The 19,002-nt window shown below is 36.6% G+C and overlaps 1 protein-coding gene across 5 annotated transcripts in view; it reads right to left on the minus strand.

The window, feature by feature from the left end:
• Positions 1 to 19,002, minus strand: part of ATXN1 (ataxin 1) — a 759,530-nt gene that overhangs the window by 557,888 nt on the left and 182,640 nt on the right. For all 5 annotated transcript variants that reach the window (XM_053714766.1, XM_053714770.1, XM_053714767.1 and 2 more), the window contains one exon: positions 7,659 to 7,739. The gene's annotated coding sequence lies outside the window, so the exon portion shown is untranslated. The remainder of the gene's footprint in view (positions 1 to 7,658; positions 7,740 to 19,002) is intronic.

Consider the following 19,002-nt stretch of genomic DNA (forward strand, 5'->3'; position numbering starts at 1 on the left):
AAAAAAAATAAAATTTACTTCTATTACTAAAATGTGTGCAGTGCACACTTTCTGAGACACCAGCTATGAGTTCACAGTATATACATTTAAACATCTCATTGTTGATGGTCAGCATATGATACAATCAACAGGGAAATTTGAAACTTTTGAGTTTGCCAGAAACAAATACTGCTCATATGAAATTCAAAATAATTGTTATTACATTGTATTTTTATTACGAGTTGGTTATACAATTCTACTGTTCTTAACATTCTTTTGAGCATGGTGATGGGTACAGATAAAGATAGAAACAAAATATGTATTGACTCTTAAAATTCTAGTTCTAGCTTGTTTTCGATTCTTCTACATACATCTCTGTATAAATGTATTACCTTGCCCTAAAACATTGTGGGTGAGGTTACATATGCGGCGCAAGCTTCAGCGCAACTGCTGAAACCCGTGTTGCCCGTAATTTCACCTCACACATCTGGGTATCACATACACGGCGGATAAACTAGTGATGTCCAAAAATGAGCGTAAATACAAATTTCTGGAGTCGCCAGTGACTTACGACACATTAGAAACTGCTGGCGCCTAAGGAAATAAAATAAAAAGTTAAATCTCCCGTAAAAGTCTAACACTCCTCCCAAAAATAAACCTGACACGTAAAACCCCTATATCCCCCATCAAACTAATAATACAAGTATTAACCCCTAAACCAACAACCCCCCACAACGCAATATGCCTAATTAAACTATTAACCACTAATCTGCCATTCACCCACATCGCAATCTACCTAATAAAAGTATCAACCCCTAAATCCGCCAACCCCAGCATCGCAAACTATCTAATAAATGTATTAACCCCTAATCCGCCATTCACCCACAGTGCAAAGTCCCTATTAAAACTATTAACCCCTAATCTGCCATTAACCCACGTCGCAAAAAAACCTTATAGATCTATTAACCCCTAATCCACCAAACCCAAACAACGCAATATTCCTAATAAAACTATTAACCCCTAATCTGCCATTAACCCACATCGCAAAGAACCTATTAAAACTATTAACCCCTAATCCACCATTAACCCACGTCGCAAAAAAACCTTATAGATCTATTAACCCCTAATCCACCAAACCCAAACAACGCAATATTCCTAATAAAACTATTAACCCCTAAACCGCCAAACCCACACAACGCAATAATCCTAATAAAACTATTAACCGCTACACCGCCAAAACCCAACAACGCAAATAACTAATTAAATTACTAAGCCCCCTAACCTAACACCCCCTAACCTAACACCCCCTAAATGAAGCCCAATTACCTTAATTAAAAAATACTAAGTTACAAACAAATAAAATAAAAAAGCTAAAGTTACTTAAAAATAAAAAAACCTAAAATTAAATTAATCTAAGATTACAAAAAATAAAAAAAATCTAACATTACATAAAATAATAAACCAAATTATCAAAAATTAAAAAAAATAAACCTAATCCCTTTGAAAATAAAAAAGCCCCCCCAAAATAAAAACACTCCCTAATCTAATGCTAAACTACCAATAAACTACCAATAGCCCTTAAAAGGGCTTTTTGTAGGATTGCATTCCCTAAGTTAAACAGCTCTTTTACCTTAAAAAAAAAACTAAGTCCCCCCTCTAACAGTAAAACCCCCCACCCACCAAACCCCCCAAAATAAAAGACACTAACACTAAAAAATCCTAAACTACCCATTGCCCTTAAAGGGGCATTTGTATGGGCATTGCCCTTAAAAATGCATTCAGCTCTTTTACTGCCCTTAAAAGGGCATTCAGCTCTTTTTCAAAGGCTCATTAAATCCCACCAGATTGGTACTCACCGTTCCTGAAGTCCAGCGGTAAAGTCTTCTTCCAAGCGGCTATATCTTCTATCTTCTTCCAGGAATAAGTCGGAGTGGAGCGCAGAACTGAAGACGGGCAACGGCGGAACTGAAGACCGGTGACCGCGTAGCTATGGAGCGTGGCGATCCTCTTCGTACGATCACCGACACACACTGAGGATTGAATTCAAGGTACGCGTTTAAATATGGGGTACCTTGCATTCCTTTTGGCTGATTTGAGTCTTCAAATTCAATCAGCCAATAGGATGAGAGCTACTAAAATCCTATTGGCTGTTCAAATAAGTCAATAGGATTTAAGTAGCTCTCATCCTATTGGCTGAATTCAATACTATTACCTTGAATTCAATCCACAGTGTGCGGCGGTGATCGTACGAAGAGGATATCCACGATCCATGGTTCCGAGGTTGCAGGTCTTCAGCTCTGCCGTCGCCGGTCTTCAGTTCCACGGTCACCGGTCTTCAGATCCGCGCTCCGCTCTGCGCAGACTTGTTCCTGGAAGAAGATAGAAGATATTGCCGCTTAGAAGAAGACTTCCCCGCCGGACTTCAGGAACCGTGAGTACCTATCTGGGGGTTAGATTTAGGCTTTTTTTTTTCAGCTTAGGGATTTAATAGGCCCTTGGTTGGCGGTTGACAGATAGACAGATATTGCGCATGCGTTAGGTGTTGGTTATTTTCAGGAGGTAGATAGATATTGCTCATGCATTAGGTGTTAGTTACTATTTTCAGGGGGTTACGGTGCACACATACTCAGTGCAAGTCTTGCTGTGCATGCCTATGTGTGGCAAGGTAAAATTTCTCAATTTTCTCCGCATAAGTCCTTGTGCTAAATATGTGATACCGATTTGAGACGCGGTTATAAGTTAGCTTATGGGAGTAAAAATTGCATTTATATGCGGCGCTGTATATGTGATACCAAAACTGTGTAAAAACCGGCGTCGCCTGCAAAATCCGGCAACGCATATGTAATCTTGCCCCGTGTTTGGTTTCCCTATATTCTGGGTGGCTCCTAGGTTTCAAATGTTTCAATCTGTGTATAAGATGCATATAGAGGGGACATTAATTAGTATGGTTCAGGTTTTATAAGGCTGCCTACACAACAATATTATAAAGTATTAATTAATATGCTTCTTAATAAGCTTGTGCAATGCTAAGTTTATTTTATGATTCAGTTCTTACTTTCAAGAATTCTGTATAACCATATTCTAATTAATCACCAAAAGCAGGCTAGACTGTTCATACTGGCATCCCTTTTCAAAATATATTAAAAGAACAAGCCACTGGTCAAACTAATTCTAATACGGTATTATTGCTATGGCTATAAACAGAATCATTCAGAATTTAAAATATGCATATGAATAATTAAAATTAATATAACAAAACAACTGGATCATGAAATTTTAGCACAGGAAAGCAGTAGATGAAGCAATAATTTAATTGATATTGTTGTTATAATTTATTTAGTAAAGTCATACAAACACTGTACTGTACAATGGAAACATAAAAAACACATAAACACAGTATAATCTATCTGTAGAATGAAATATTGTTAGCAATATTGTTCTTTCCAGGCAGTCATGGACAGCAGAGATGGAAGATGCAATACAGGTTAACACATGAATGATATGACTGATAACTGCTTAACAGTATTGATACATTGATTTCCTGGTTGATAAAACATGCATGGCAAATAGAATTAATTCAAGTGAAAGCAATATCTCAATTTGTATTTGTACAATGGAGAATAAGGACAAATGTGTGTTTGATCCCTCTTAAATACTCCATATGACACAACTGAACATGAAGATAATTTTGATATTTGACAACCAATATGTATACATTTAAAGGGACAGTCAAGTCCAAAAAAACTTTCATGTTTCAAATAGTGCATGTAATTTTAAACAACTTTCCAATTTACTTTTGTTCTCTTGGTATTCTTAGTTGAAAGCTAAACCTAGGAGGTTCATATGCTAATTTCTTAGACCCTGAAGGCCGCCTCTAGCCTAAATGCATTTTGATAGTTTTTAACCACTAGAGGGCATTAGTTCACATGTTTCATATAGATAGCATTGACCTCATGCACGTGAATTTACCATGGAGACAGCTCTGATAGGCTAAAATGCAAGTCTGTCAGTAGAACTGAAATAAGGGGGCAGTCTGCTGAGGCTTAGATACAAGGTAATTACAGAGGTAAAATGTGTATTATTATAACTGTGTTGGTTATGCAAAACTGGGGGATTGGTAATTAAGGGATTATCTATCTTTTAAAACAACAAAAATTCTGGTGTTGACTGTCCCTTTAAAATAATGAAGACATTGCTAAACATGTGGTCTATAACCATTCCAAAATGCTGCCTAGTTTTAAGCATTCAAATATTTTCAGACTAGAAAAGAACAACATTTTTAATGAAACCACAGGGCCCCAAATACATTTTTTTATGAAAAATCACAGCATGGGCATGGGAAGCATTGTTGGGAAGAAATAACTAATTTGAAAGAAGGTCATCTTCTCTCTCAGCTTACATGCCCTATGTCCCCCTAGGTTAAACAGGAGAACTAAAACTCCCTAGTGGATATTGTAATCATCTTCATCATAGAGGGACACTTGTCCATTTATTGGAACAGACAGAATCCCCTCTTTCAAGTAAGTGGTTGCAGGATCAGTGAGAAGATCCTCCTGAGCCTTAAAGGGATATTAAACAGTAAATGTAAGCTAGACATAATCATGTATTTAAAGATTAGCCTTAGAATAATATGCAGCTGTATTTTTACCATTAGTTGTTTAAATATTGATGATGTAAGTGTAAAAGTTTAGTTTCTATAAAGTACTCTAGATCACCGGTTCCCAAAACTGTGGGGCGCGCCTCCCCAGGGGGCCGCAAGAGCTCTTAAAGGGTGGCGCGGGAACAGGAGCTGAAGTGTATTTTTTATTTATTTATTAATGTGCAATGCCAAACTCCCGAGCGGACAACACAGTGACAAGGAGACTTAGCGCATCCTGAGCACCTTCCAAGGATCATTGCCGTAAGTACAGATGGCCAAGAAGGGCTCTGCTGATAGTTTCCTTGTCACTGTCTACCACGCACTGTACTTGCTGTAACTAGGATGACCCTCAGTTAGTATACGGATGCATGTGCTGGCTGTTCCCACGGTAGAATAAGATTTTGCCTCACAGCTATATAGATATAATATTCATATAATAATTATATGACTATTATATCTATATTCTACAGTGGGAACAGCCAACACATGCATCCATGTACCAGCTGAGGAGCATCCTAGCTACAGCAAGCACAGTACTGAAGACTGATTCATACGCAGATATAAATAATTCATATTCAGATGTTCTGACAAGATCCTGTGTGTGTGTTTGGGCGTGTGTGCTTGTGTGTGTGCTGGCTTGTGCATGTCTGAGTGCTTGTGCATATGTGTGCTTGTGCATGTGTGTGTGTGCTTGTGCATGTGTGCGTGCGCTTGTGTGCGTGCGCTTGTGTGCGTGCGTGTGGTGGGCTCAATTTGAAAGTTTTCACCAGAGGGGGGCCCAATGTGCAAGACTTTGAAAACCTTGGCAGGGACCTCTACCCATTTGACCCCTTATAAATGTTACCTTGTATACCGCCTATGTTTATAGCGCTGCAGAATCTGTTGGCGCTCTACAAATACCTGATAATAATAATAATAACCTCAGCTCTAGATTCTATAGTAATGGGTGCTATTTATCTGTCTTCTGTGGAGAACAATTAGGGAAAGATATATAAGCCAGGCAATAAAGTAGAGTTTATGTAAACAAGGCTGTTTGTATAGTCTATTTTACTGCCTGTTTTATGTATGTTCCTAATTGTTTGCGGAAGAACAGTGAGATAAGGTTAAAACTTAAAGGGATGCTAAATTCAATTTTTTTTCTTTCATGATGCAGATAGAGCGCGCAATTTTAAGCAACTTTCTAATTTACTTCTACTATCAATGTTTCTTCGTTCTCTTGCTATCTTTATTTAAAAAGCAGAAATTTAAAGCTTAGCAGCCAGCCCATTTAGGTTCAGCACCATGGATAGTGCTTGCTTATTGGTGGCTACATTTAGTAAACCAATAAGCAAGCATAACCCAGGTTCTGAACCAAAAATGGGCCGGCTCTTAAGCTTTACATTCCTGCTTTATAAATAAAGATAGCAAGAGAACAACATTTTTTTGATAATTAATAGGAGTAAATTAGAAAGTTGCTTAAAGCTGCATGCTCTATCTGAATCATTAAAGAAACAATTTGGGTTTAGTGTGCCTTTAAGTTAAGGAATGACAGCGTCCATTACTTTATACAAACTCAGTTAAAAAATCCAACAATTTTCAGAGTTTAATTACAGCAAAAGGGGACAAAATAAATAATGAAAGCTGAAAGCTTAAGAGCTGACTACAACAGTGCGACTCTTGGCAGGGCCCTCTACCTATTTGATCCCTATAATTGTTTTGTTGTACTCCGCATTTGTTTATAGCACTGCAGAATCTGTTGGCGCTCTACAAATAACCGATAATAATAATATTACACTTTTAACTACAAAAAATTAAACATTTTATATTACAATCTCATACTGTTTAATATCCCTTTAAAGGGACATGAGACCCAAATTATTTCTCTCATGATTCAGAAAGAGCATACTTTTTTAAACAACTTTCCAATTTACTTCTTTTATCAAATGTGCTTCATTCTCTTTGTAGCCTTTGTTGAAGGAGCAGCAAAGCACTGCTATTAACTACCTAAATATATTGAGTTAGCCAATGGGAAGAAGCATATATAATGTATGTACAGCCACCAATTAGCAGCTAGCTCTCAGTAATGCATTGCTGCTCCTGAGTCTACATAGGTATGCTTTTCAAAAAAGGATAACAATAGAATAAAGCAAATTAGGAAATAGAAGTGAATAGAAGAGTTCTTTAAAATTGCATTCTCTATCTGAATCATGAAAGAAAAAAATGTGGGTATGATGTCCCTTTAAGTGCCACTTTCTGATAATGTCAATGCATCAAAACAGAGATAATAAAAATCTCCTGTCACACACACACACACCAGTAATTATTCCTTTCGTGCCGGGGTTAACTGGTCTACATCGGAACAGCTGTTCTGAAGTAAACAAATTGAAATCTCGCGATCGTGCAAGTGATCACGAGATTTAAATGACGGGATCGCGTCAGGGGGCATCCCTATGATGCTAGGCACGCCCTCCAGACAGCGATCCCATCAGGGAAGCCAAGCTTTCGTCCTTCGGTGCTAAAGTCCAGCAAAATTCAGACAAAATACAACGTCCTAACGGCGTTAAAGGGTTAAGCCCTTCCTGCAGTTGTTTACCTGCAGAAGCTTGTGGGGATGTTGATAAACGGAATGCTAGTTCTGACTGCCATATCACACAATCCCGAACTTACACATGCAGACATGTCTGGACTGGAGCTCCCTTAGTGCTATTGAGTTGTTCTAATTTGTAATACATTTAACAAAAGGAACGTTTAGGAGCAGTTCGGTTGCATGATGTCACTCACCTACTCCAACCAAAAGAAAACATACAGATTTTGGTCCCCAATTCTGTCACCCTATCAAATGTAGCTGCTTTAGAAAACAACCTAATTTAAGTTGCAGACAGGTGCACAAACACACCTCTGTTTGAAAGAAAATGTGTTCTTACATTCTAATTAAAGTAAAACAGTGCTATATTAACTTTAGCGATTGTTTAAAGTGAAACCATTTAAAACTGTTAAATAACCATAGCCTTATCTGCTGCTTAGTTTCCTACAAAATTAAACCATTTAAGATTCATCTTACCAGGATTTTCATTCTTCAACGCCGATTTTTCTTGTAATGGGTTGAACTTCAGAACACTATGGACCAATTTTGACCTTTAGTCTAAAAATAAAAACAATGTGTTTTAGAAGTTCTGAAATGTTATAAAGTAGAAAAAAGCAGAGAAAACTATTTATATCAAATATTTACATGTGAGCAGTTTCAGCACACAGGTTCTGACTGTGCCATATTTTGCCGGACAGTTTCAAATGAGAAATGAATTAATACCATTCTAACGTCTAGTCACGTCGTCTAAATAGACAGGCTGCTTCAGTGATCATTGCTTCAGGGATAACGGTTTAAACCAAGTGCCAGATTGTTAAATGTCGCAAGGTATAGACGTTAAACAACATTTTATAATATAGAATAAGGATAACAAATTGAAATAGGGTAATAAAAGTTAAACATTTTGCAGAGCAAGGTCTATATTCAAAAAGTTAATATGCATAAACATGTTAGCTTAAAGAGACATCAAACGCAAAATTGAATTCCATATAGAGGGCTAGATTACAAGTGGAGCGTTATTTACGCGTGTAAAAAGGCGAACCTAGAATATCGAAGGCACAATAACCTTTCCCCCATAAAAGTCAATGGAGCAAAAAGAGTGGGGGAAAAAACCCTACTCGCGCGCAAACCCAATCGTACATTCTCATGTGTGCTAACCGAAATGAAAATATGAATATTTCACATTCCAATGTTCTGCACATAGCAGAATTATCTATGTTCTATTTATTCATAAATACATATTTCTACATATATTGGATGGTAGGCATTTTGGTACAATATATATCTATACCTACAGTATGTGTGTTCTTATGTATTTATGTGTCTGTAAATTAATATATACACACATACAAATACATATGTACACACACATATTTATATATACATGCATATACATATTTAGAGATGTAAACGTATGTATTTCAATATTAAAGCCCTCTTTTATATTTGGGTCCTTATAAGTTTTTTGTACAATACTTTTTTGAATAATTTGTATTAGATGGTGTTATTATGTGGGTAACTGTACTTTTAATTTATTTTTGATGGGTCTTGTAAAACTTTTTATTTGCAAAACAGTTAAACCAGAGCTCTGAGGTCGCGCTAACCTGACGTGCTGTCATATATTTTCTTCTGCCCCTTTAAAATCCACTATTCCTCTGCCCCTTTAACAACCACTATTCCTTTGCCCCTTTAACCTGGATTGAGTTTACCTTTTTTGCACACCACCTCTCAATCAATAAATAGCAGCTGCACCATTCCTCATTGCTTGGTTCTTGAATAGCTCTCTGACACTCCTTCAGTATCTCTCTGACTGTGATTCCTCTGATCAAGCTTCAGATGCCACTTCCATACTGGAAGTACAAATCGTTCTCTAAAGTGTTTGTGCAAACTCTGAAGGTAATATCATTACTTGTTTACTCTGGATTGTGTCTGTCATTTGCCTGTGCTCACATCTTATCAACTGTTCATCTCCTGTATGCACTCAATGTGTACACCTTCTTAAACCATTGGTATCTTTTTACAGAAGATTTACAAAGTCATTACTTTCTGACTGTTTGTATCATATTCTGCAATTGCTATATTGTCATACAAGCTTTGCAAACCTCTGTGCTGTTCAGCTGCTCCTAGCAAACTCTGTAACTAAATCCTGCAATATTACTGTTCACCACTTGGGGCATTAATCCTACTCTGTAAATACTTAAAGGGACATTAAACCTTAATTTTTTCTTTCATGATTCAGATAGAGTGCCATTTTAAACAACTTTCTAATTTACTTCTATTATCTAATTTATTTCATTCTCTTGATATTCTTACCTGAAAAGCATATCTAGATATGCTCAGTAGCTTCTGATTGGTGGCTGCACATATTTGCCTCGTGATTGGCTCACCCATGTGCACTGCTATTTCGTTAACCAAGGATATCTAAACAATGAAGCAAATTATATAATAGAAGTAAATTGGAATGTTGTTGAAAATTATATTGTCTGAATCATGAAAGAAAAAATGTGGGTTTATTGTCCCTTTAACCTTACCTCTTTGGTGTATATACGTAAACTATTTTGTTTTGTGCATTATTTCACATGTTAGGTTGTTTTTGCATTATTTCACCTTTAATGTATATTAAAGGGACACTGAACCTAAAAAAATTCTTTGTTCTCTTGCTATCTTTATTTTAAAAGCATGAATGTAAATCTTAGCAGCCAGCCCATTTTAGATTCAGCACCATGGATAGTGCTTGCTTATTGGAGGCTTACATTTACACACCAATAAGCAAGCCTAACCAAGGTTCTCAAGCAAAAATGGGCCGGCTCCTATGCATCACATTCCTGTAAGCAAGCGCTATCCTTGGTGCATCCTATGCATCACATTCCAATAAGCAAGCGCTATCCATGGTGCTGAACTTAAAATGGGCTGGCTGCTAAGATTTACATTCCTGCTTTTAAAATATAGATAGCAAGAGAACGAAGAAAAAATGATAATGTGAGTAAATTAGAAAGTTGCTTACAATTGCATGCTCTATCTGAATCAAGAAAGAAAAAAAAATGGGTTCAGTGTCCCTTTTTTAACTCAGCAGAGGTTTATATAGAAGGTATTTACAACTATATATTCCTTTCTCTAAATCTCAGCTTACAAAAACCACATTATATACATAAATAAATGTTATTTAAACAAAAAATCTCAGCAGTTGTGTTCCACAACCTTAATTCAAAGGTAGAGAGTGACACGTGCGTTAACTTCAATTGCACTCGAGTGATCGCGTTCAACTTGTAAGACAAGCAAAAAACACGACGTGCGCAAACAGCCACAATAAACCCCTTATTGCTCGCACAAAACTGTTAGCGCTCTACTTCTAATCTAGTCCAAAATGTTGAAATCCCCTAAGATTGTGCAGTATGTGCACAATTAAATAATGTAATGGCACTCTCACCTTGTGAAAATATTGTGTTCAGCATATTTATTACATTAAAAAGTCATCCATTCTCATTTGCAAAATCCTTATTCATTGTCTTACAAGAGCTGAATCAGATACTAGCGAAGGCTGTTTGTCCATAGGCTTCAAGGATGAACTATAATAGCAATGAGGTACATGGAGCACATTTTAACTATCGGATTGCAAGAATACCACAATCATATTGATCGTGTCCACATGCTCAAAAAAAGTATTTGTAAAAACTGGCAAAGGGAATCAGCCAGGTGTGTAAATTCTACAGAAATTATTCTCTGTCTTATACCAATCTGTGAGCTCGATGATGTGGCAGAGCAATTGTATTTCATTGTACCTACTACTGCTTCCAGTAAAGAACAAAATAAAAAAAAATAGTATACTGGGGGAATTTGGCATAAAAATTGATTTATGAAGAAAAGTGCACATTCCAGATACAATTTATTAAAATAGTAATTAAAGGAACATAAAATTGCAAGACCAGAATATGCTAATGTGTTACTGCACTTTAGTTTCCAAATAGATATATACACATAGTAAAAGTCTACTCCATGATAGCTCTTGTAGAGCATTGCTATCTGAACACATCTGTCGAGCTAATGACAAGAGGTACATGTGCAATACCACCAATCACCAACTATTGCCCAATACTGCATTTCACTTTTCAATAAAGGATACAAAGAGAACAAAGTAAATATGATAATAGAACGTAAACTTAAAATACATTTTGCATGTTCTGTCTAAACTGAGAAAGTTTAATATTTTTTTTTCATATCACTTTAAAAACTCAGTTCACACCAGGACCATAATAAGAAAACACTAGATTGGTTAGGAAGGGGACCCTGGAATTATGTGTCAAGTAAAGAACCCATGCATTGAATGTAATGATGTCCTTCGTATGAACAGTTTTGAAATATTGCTTCATTTCTCCCACTTATTGTTCGGGTTTCTAAAACTAGTTGGTATTTGCTAAATATAGGAGTACTGATTTCTCAAGCCTCAATGTAAATTTTATTATGGACTCTAATGAAGCGCATGCGCGAAACGCATCAGGGAGCACCCTCTGTATTCCATGGCTCAGATCCAATAAACCTATGGATTGAATTAAGGGACTCAGTGTTTTTTTTCCCCCTTTCATTTACTGGACATAAGCCAGCATTATTCTAAAGTTGAACTGTATTTAAAAATGTGGTATATGAGAGAGCACTGCTAAAAGCTACACCCACAAATGAACCTGCACAGACACTCTATCAAAAATCACAGTGAAACCAAAAAGTCCATCTGGACATTTATTTTACTGACTGACAAGTCTATTCAAAATCAAGATTCTAAGAATACTTTGATGGACATTCAATACTGAACTATGTGCATTAGTGGCCACTAGCAGTAACACATACACCAGCACTCCACAGGTTTCAAAATGTTTCCCCCTGAAAATGAATTCCCATGGGAACAAGTCAAGTTTTATTGAAAAGTCAGTTTTTATGTTTCACTGTTTTCCATAGATATAAACAACATACAAATAGATTAGTTTATATTGTCTGCTGAACCATAATATGTCTATTGTTGCTGTGCCAGACATAATAGGCACTTCATACTCCTCTTTGTACTTATAGAGTCTGTTGATTCTGTATGCAGAGATCTGCACACCTGAAGGGCAAGAGTGGGTGTTTATACACTCTGCATAAACAGAGACAGCAGAGACCCTAATAGATTTAGCTGGGAACAACATGTTATAAAATAGCAGAGAATAGGAAATAAAAGGGGTTAAATCAAACTCAACAAAAGGCTTCTAAAGCAAAAAAGTATATTTCATTTGTTTGACAGTTGAAAGAAACTGAAACCTTTGTGTTTTCACCCTGCAGTGAAACATCAGTGACAACAGAACATCTTCCATTATAGGACCAGTAAATACATTAGATTTGCATAATCAACAAATGTAAAGACAATGCAATAGCACTTAGTCTGAACTGTACATGAGTAATAGATTTTTTTTTTTTCTGACAAATTTCAAAGTAAACCAAAATAAATAAACTGAAGGGAAAAAAATCTAGGTAGCTAAAATACAGTTACGTATATATTCACGTCAGCTTTCACATATATTGGCATTAGATTGTATATGAGACTGTAGCGAGCATAGTTCTCTCATGCTAAAAGTCATTAGTCACAGCTTTCACTAAACATTTTTCTTTGCTTTACAAATTGACCAAAGGATTATTTCAAAATGTCTTGCTGTCACACTATCAAACACAATCATTTATGTGGTTAAAAACCAGCAGGAACATCTTCAAAAATGAAAATGTCAAGTGCTGCGTACAATTTCATACTATTTCTGACCCATTGAGGCGATAAAGTAATTATGTATAATTCTTTGTAATACTAATCCTGGAATACTCCTTTCTGTGAAATCTAAATGGTTCCTAATGGAAGTAAATAGCCTTTAGACGTCTGTTTGTAGTCGAGCAAATAACTGCACAAAGAAAAAGCATTTTATAATTGCACTTTATTTTCCCGTTCATTGCTACAAAGTGCAGACAATATTAGAAATAGTGGTGTGAAAACTAAGGAAAGGACCAGCTGCAGGTTATTGAAAGCTATTTATGAATCATTGCCTGACATAACTCAAACCCTCGTTTTACATTTCAACAAGAGTTTGTAGTGTCATTTGAGAAGTAGCGGGAAAAAAAACAGATGCTTTAGTTACGGGAATCTGTGACCCATAGCTGGAGGTCAGCAAATGGTAATTGGGCTTTTTTTTTTTTTTTTTTAAACTTGCAAATGATCCATAACTTGTTAACTCCTGCAAGGGCTGCTCCTTTTGTGCTAAAACAAAGAACATTTCAGAGTAGGTGAAGAAAGGTTTGGAAGATGCTGAACAATTAATTTTCCATTCTACAGGTGCGCAATTCCTGTTTTACGTAAATACCTGGTTCTGTTATTTCAGCTTCAGTTATCAAATTAGCATTGAACATTGCTATGTAAACAGCTAGTTGTGCTAAGCTATTATCCACTTTATAACTGTCATAAAGACCTCATGATTTTAGGATGTCAGGGGTTAACTTTTCTTTCTTTGCTTTTTCTTCTGTTATTTAAAACTCTGTACCAGAACTATCTAAAAAGTCAAACTTATGGGACCACTGTTTTTAACTACCTGCATCTGGTTAAACAAGATAAGAGGGGGGGGGGGGGTTCAGTCTTCTCAATACAGTGAAAGATGTCAACCCAGAGTGACAGAAAACAGTGTACCTATCAAGACCCTAACCTGAGGTCGATCAGAGGTGACACTCACTCTAGGACAGGGCTCAAAATTTTAAGTCCTAAGCTACTAGCTAGGCCAAAATGGTACGCGCCACTGAACCCACCTATCCCCTGCACCAACCCACACCACACCCACTACCCCACCCCCAGTTGTGTAAACCGGGGCAGGTTCAATCTAAGAATCAAAAACAAGGATAAATTGCGCTATATCAATACTGAAATTAATAAAGAAGATTTAGAAACCAAATCAGATAGTGTAGCTGAAATAATAAGGAATCCTTATTTAAAAAGCACTAGATAAGATTAACAGTACAAGGCAGGAATACAAATTGCATTTGAAATAATAAATGTTCTAATAATGTGTAGTATCATCTATTGTACAATCTATTCAAACAAACATGTCTATGAAATAAGTTGATCCAAAACACCCATTTCTACAGTATATTCAGTATATATAATCATTACAAATAAAATCAAGGACAAGAATAAAAAGTCCATAAAGAAGAATAAAGAGACTTTCCAGATAGTTTCAAAAAGAAACGAGCTGATACACAATAGTGATTTGGAACAAAAGATTCATTTTGATTTCAGCCAGTGCTTACAATGTAGTTTTATAGTGTGTTATAAAAAAGGAGTGGCTACCTTCCTTGCCCACTCTGAAAGGGGCCTGGTCTAAAACCTGACTTCAGGGAAAAAAAACGTATTTAATGGTGAATTTAGCAAAATAATATTGTCATTCAACATGGAGGCTGTGTAAAACAGCGTAAGTGTCCATATATTTTTTGCCAAGCTCCCTTGGGACAGATATCTAAGCTAGTACAGTATTAGGTTCCGTTATATTTTCTCCTACTTTATTTTTAAAAACGTTTTTGCTTTTGTGTGTAATCGTGTTTAGGGACATACATAAGTTCAAGCAATCACTGAAGAATGGGCTGTGGCAATGGAAATATCCCAGTGTTTAGAGTTAAATTAATGAAAATGTGAACAAAATATAATAATGTACATTGCTTTTTAATTATATTTTTTTTCTTCATCATTTATCATAACACATTTTATAGACACTTGCATTTTGAGTTTAATGTCCCTTTAAGTATAGGTAAACCAGTGCTCGACAAACTCAGAAGCCAGGGAGTCACTGACTCCTACAATGTTACCCCTGGCCTGCTAACTTTTTGTGTTATTACTGATTATATCTATATACAAACACCACTGTCTGACTCCTAAAAGTATGTCTGGCTCCTAACTTTTAAACAGATTTGTAGACCACTGGATAGGATACTGGGTCTCAAGCTATGTAGAGTACCATATAATAATAATAGGTTTTATGTTGATGCAAGTGTCTCTTGGCTCCAACAAAAAATCTGCAGCTGCAATTATTATGTTCTTAACAGCAACTGCAATTTGTATATAATGAAGGTCTAGCTAATTGCCTAATATACACATCTTCCAGAAACACAAGCATTGGTCTATGACACCTGACTTTACAAATAGTTTTACGGGTGCCAATTCAGGCTTCTGGAGCTGTTATTTTCTCTTTACATCTTTTATAACCTGCTCTTTTTTTAATTTTAAGTTCAATTATGAAAAAGTCAATTCCATATATCTTTTTTTAAGACTGTTATAGCTCAACTCTAATTATTTAGATCAGTGATGGCCGACTAGCAGCCTGGGTGCAAAATGCTGCCCTCTGCACACGTATATCCTAGCAGAAACTAAGCATGTGTGCCATAGATTTTGTTACATTTGCCAAGCACTCCTGAGTGACAAATTCACATAATACTAATATCCCATCAATTGTAGCCAATGGCATAAATCAGGCACAAACTATGAATATGCATATTTTATAGTAGTTATAGTTTGAATGAATTTACAAGCAATGCTACAGATTTAGCAGTAACGATAACGGTTGCGCTGAGTTAAACAAAACCTACTCATCAGAACGTAAAAGAAGGAATTATCAAGAGAATTGGCAAGTAATTAGTTCTGTTAAGTGACATACAATAGCTGCAGGGAGGGACTTTCCTTTCAGCCATATGCTAATCAGTTTTATAGCACAGCTGTTTATTTTCTTTATAATCTGTTAAATCTTCCTTAGTGATGCAATAGAAACGTGAACTTTATTGCACTTTGACATCGCACCAACTACTGATATCCACTCCAAGATGAAAAACATGAATATATGGTGAAAGAACTAAGCAATTTTTGCAGCACTGTAAAACAATTATATAAATAATAATAATAACAACAGTAGACACAGGAAAGTCTTATTGAGGGAAACCAAATATTTTCAGGTGAAAGGCCACATGGAAATTTTCCGGTTGCATTTTCAAATAACTTTTTGGTTTCAAATATCCAGAAGTATATAGATAAAGAAGCAATTCTCTGAAATGTTAAAGGGACAGTAAACACCTTGTAATTACAAGACAATTCTGTTGCATTTCTGTAGAATAACACTTCAGTCAAGTATACACATTTTAAAACAAATTAGCATCCTTTTTACTGCATTTGTTTTTCCATGGCCATACTCCACCCACCATTTTGCCTTATTTGGAGGAGCCAATCTGGGCTTTAGTCCACAGACAACAAGGCTAGCCAATGTCATAATAGTAGTAGCTCATTGCTTTGCATTTGTTATCTGATAAAGCCAATTAGGCATAAATATGTAGCAGTGTAGGCCTTGATAAGTCAGCAGGATGCATTTCAAGTTCTGAGAATTATAAATTGCTCAATTTTCAGAGCTAAATAATGAAACCATATCACAAAGTTGTTTCATTATGCATAACTAAACATTTTATTTAAAAATCTTAAGGTGTTCGCTGTCCCTTTTTAAGTACCACAAATGGTACTAATAGACCTAAGGTTGGGAATCCCTGTTCTAGTTTACATCGGATTCAAAACTGGAATACCAAAAAAATAATTTCTGTAAAAGGTTAGAACAAGGAGAAACAGCATTTTAGGAAACAAGAATGCAGCAAGACCAAGTTATCCTACCGCTAAAATTTAAGGCTAGAGCGAAAAGGTTTTAAATGGATATTAAGTTTAAAATGTAATGCTCCACAAAATGTTTAATTAACCCCTTAAGGACCAAGGCCATTTTTCAATTTCTTTCCCTGAAGGACCAGGGCTATTTTTAAATTTCTGCTGTGTTTGTGTTTAGCTGTAATTTTCCTCTTACTCATTTACTGTACCTATACATATTATATACCGTTTTTCTCGCCATTAAATGGACTTTCTAAAGATACCATTTTTTTCATCATATCTTATCATTTACTTTAAAAAAATGATAAAATATTAGGAAAAAATGGAAAAAAACACACTTTTTCTAACTTTGACCCCCACAATCTGTTGCTAAATAGTTTCTAAATTTTGTCCTGAGTTTAGAAATACCCAATGTTTACATGTTCTTTGCTTTTTTTGCAACTTATAGGGCCATAAATACAAGTAGCACTTTGCTATTTCCAAACCACTTTTTTTCAAAATTAGCGCTAGTTACATTGGAACACTGATATCTTTCAGGAATCCCTGATTAACCCTTGACATGTATATATTTTTTTTTAGAAGACATCCCAAAGTATTGATCTAGGCCCATTTTGGTATATTTCATGCCACCATTTCATCACCAAATGCAATCAAATAAAAAAAATTGTTCACTTTTTCCCAAATATTTTCACAAACTTTAGGTTTCTCACTGAAATTATTTACAAACAACTTGTGCAATTATGGCATAAATGGTTGTAAATGCTTCTCTGGGATCCCCTTTGTTCAGAAATAGCAGACATATATGACTTTGGCGTTGCTTTTTGGTAATTAGAAGGCCGCTAAATGCCACTGCGCATCACACGTGTATTATGCCCAGCAGTGAAGGGGTTAATTAGGGAGCATGTAGGGAGCGTCTAGGGTTAATTTTAGCTTTAGTGTAGTGTAGTAGACAACCCCAAGTATTGATCTAGGCCCATCTTGGTATATTTCATACTACCATTTCACCGCTAAATGCGATCAAATAAAAAAAAACGTAAAATTTTTCACAATTTTAGGTTTCTCACTGAAATTATTTACATACAACTTTTCAAAGTATGGCATAAATGATTGTAAATGCTTCTCTGGGATCCCCTTTGTTCAGAAATAGCAGACATATATGGCTTTGGTGTTGCTTTTTGGTAATTATAAGGCCGCTAAATGCTGCTGCGCATCACATGTGTATTATGGCTAGCAGTTAAGGGGTTAATTAGGGAGCTTGCAGGGTTAATTTTAGCTTTAGTGTAGAGATCAGCCTCCCACCTGACACATCAGACCCCCTGATCCCTCCCAAACAGCTCCCTTCCCTCCCCCACCCCACAATTGTCCCCGCCATCTTAAGTACTGGCAGAAAGTCTGCCAGTACTAAAATAAAAGGTATATTTAAAATTTAAAAAAAAAAATTGTATTGCATATTTACATATGCAGCTGTGTAGGACCCCCCCCTTAGCCCCCAACCTCCCTGATCCCCCCCAAACAGCTCTCTAACCCTTCACCTCTACCTTACTGGGAGCCATCTTGGTTACTGGCAGCTGTCTGCCAATACCCTGTTTTCAAATACAAATGTGTTTTTTTTTTAAATTTTTTTTTTTTTTCTGTAGTGTAGCTTCCCCCCCCCCCACAGACCAATTACCCACCCGCTCCCAGATCCCTTAGATTTACTTTTGTTGGGGATTTTATCCCCCCTTACTGCCACTCATATAGCATGTATTTGCTGTAGTGTAGCGGTTCCCACCCGCTCCCTCCCCGTGCACGCGCCCGCCCGCCACCCCCTGTGCACGCGCGCGCTCCCGTGCGCGCTCCCGACTATCCCGCCCCCCTCTCTCTTCAGTTTTTCATCGATGGCCGCCTCCCACGGTCAGCTCCCACCCACCAACGATTGCGGCCATCGATGCCGGTGCAGAGAGGGCCACAGAGTGGCTCTCTCTGCATCGGATGGGGGAAAAAGGTTATTGCAGGATGCCTCGATATCGAGGCATCACTGCAATAACCGTAAAGCGTCTGGAAGCGATCAGGATCGCTTCCAGCCGCTTTAATCCCCAAAGTCGTACAGGGTACGTCGCTGGTCTTTAAAGACCAGGTTGTGTGCGACGTACCCTGTACGAC

The sequence above is a fragment of the Bombina bombina genome, chromosome 5, assembly GCF_027579735.1.
Source record: "Bombina bombina isolate aBomBom1 chromosome 5, aBomBom1.pri, whole genome shotgun sequence".
Taxonomy (NCBI): Eukaryota; Metazoa; Chordata; class Amphibia; order Anura; family Bombinatoridae; genus Bombina; species Bombina bombina.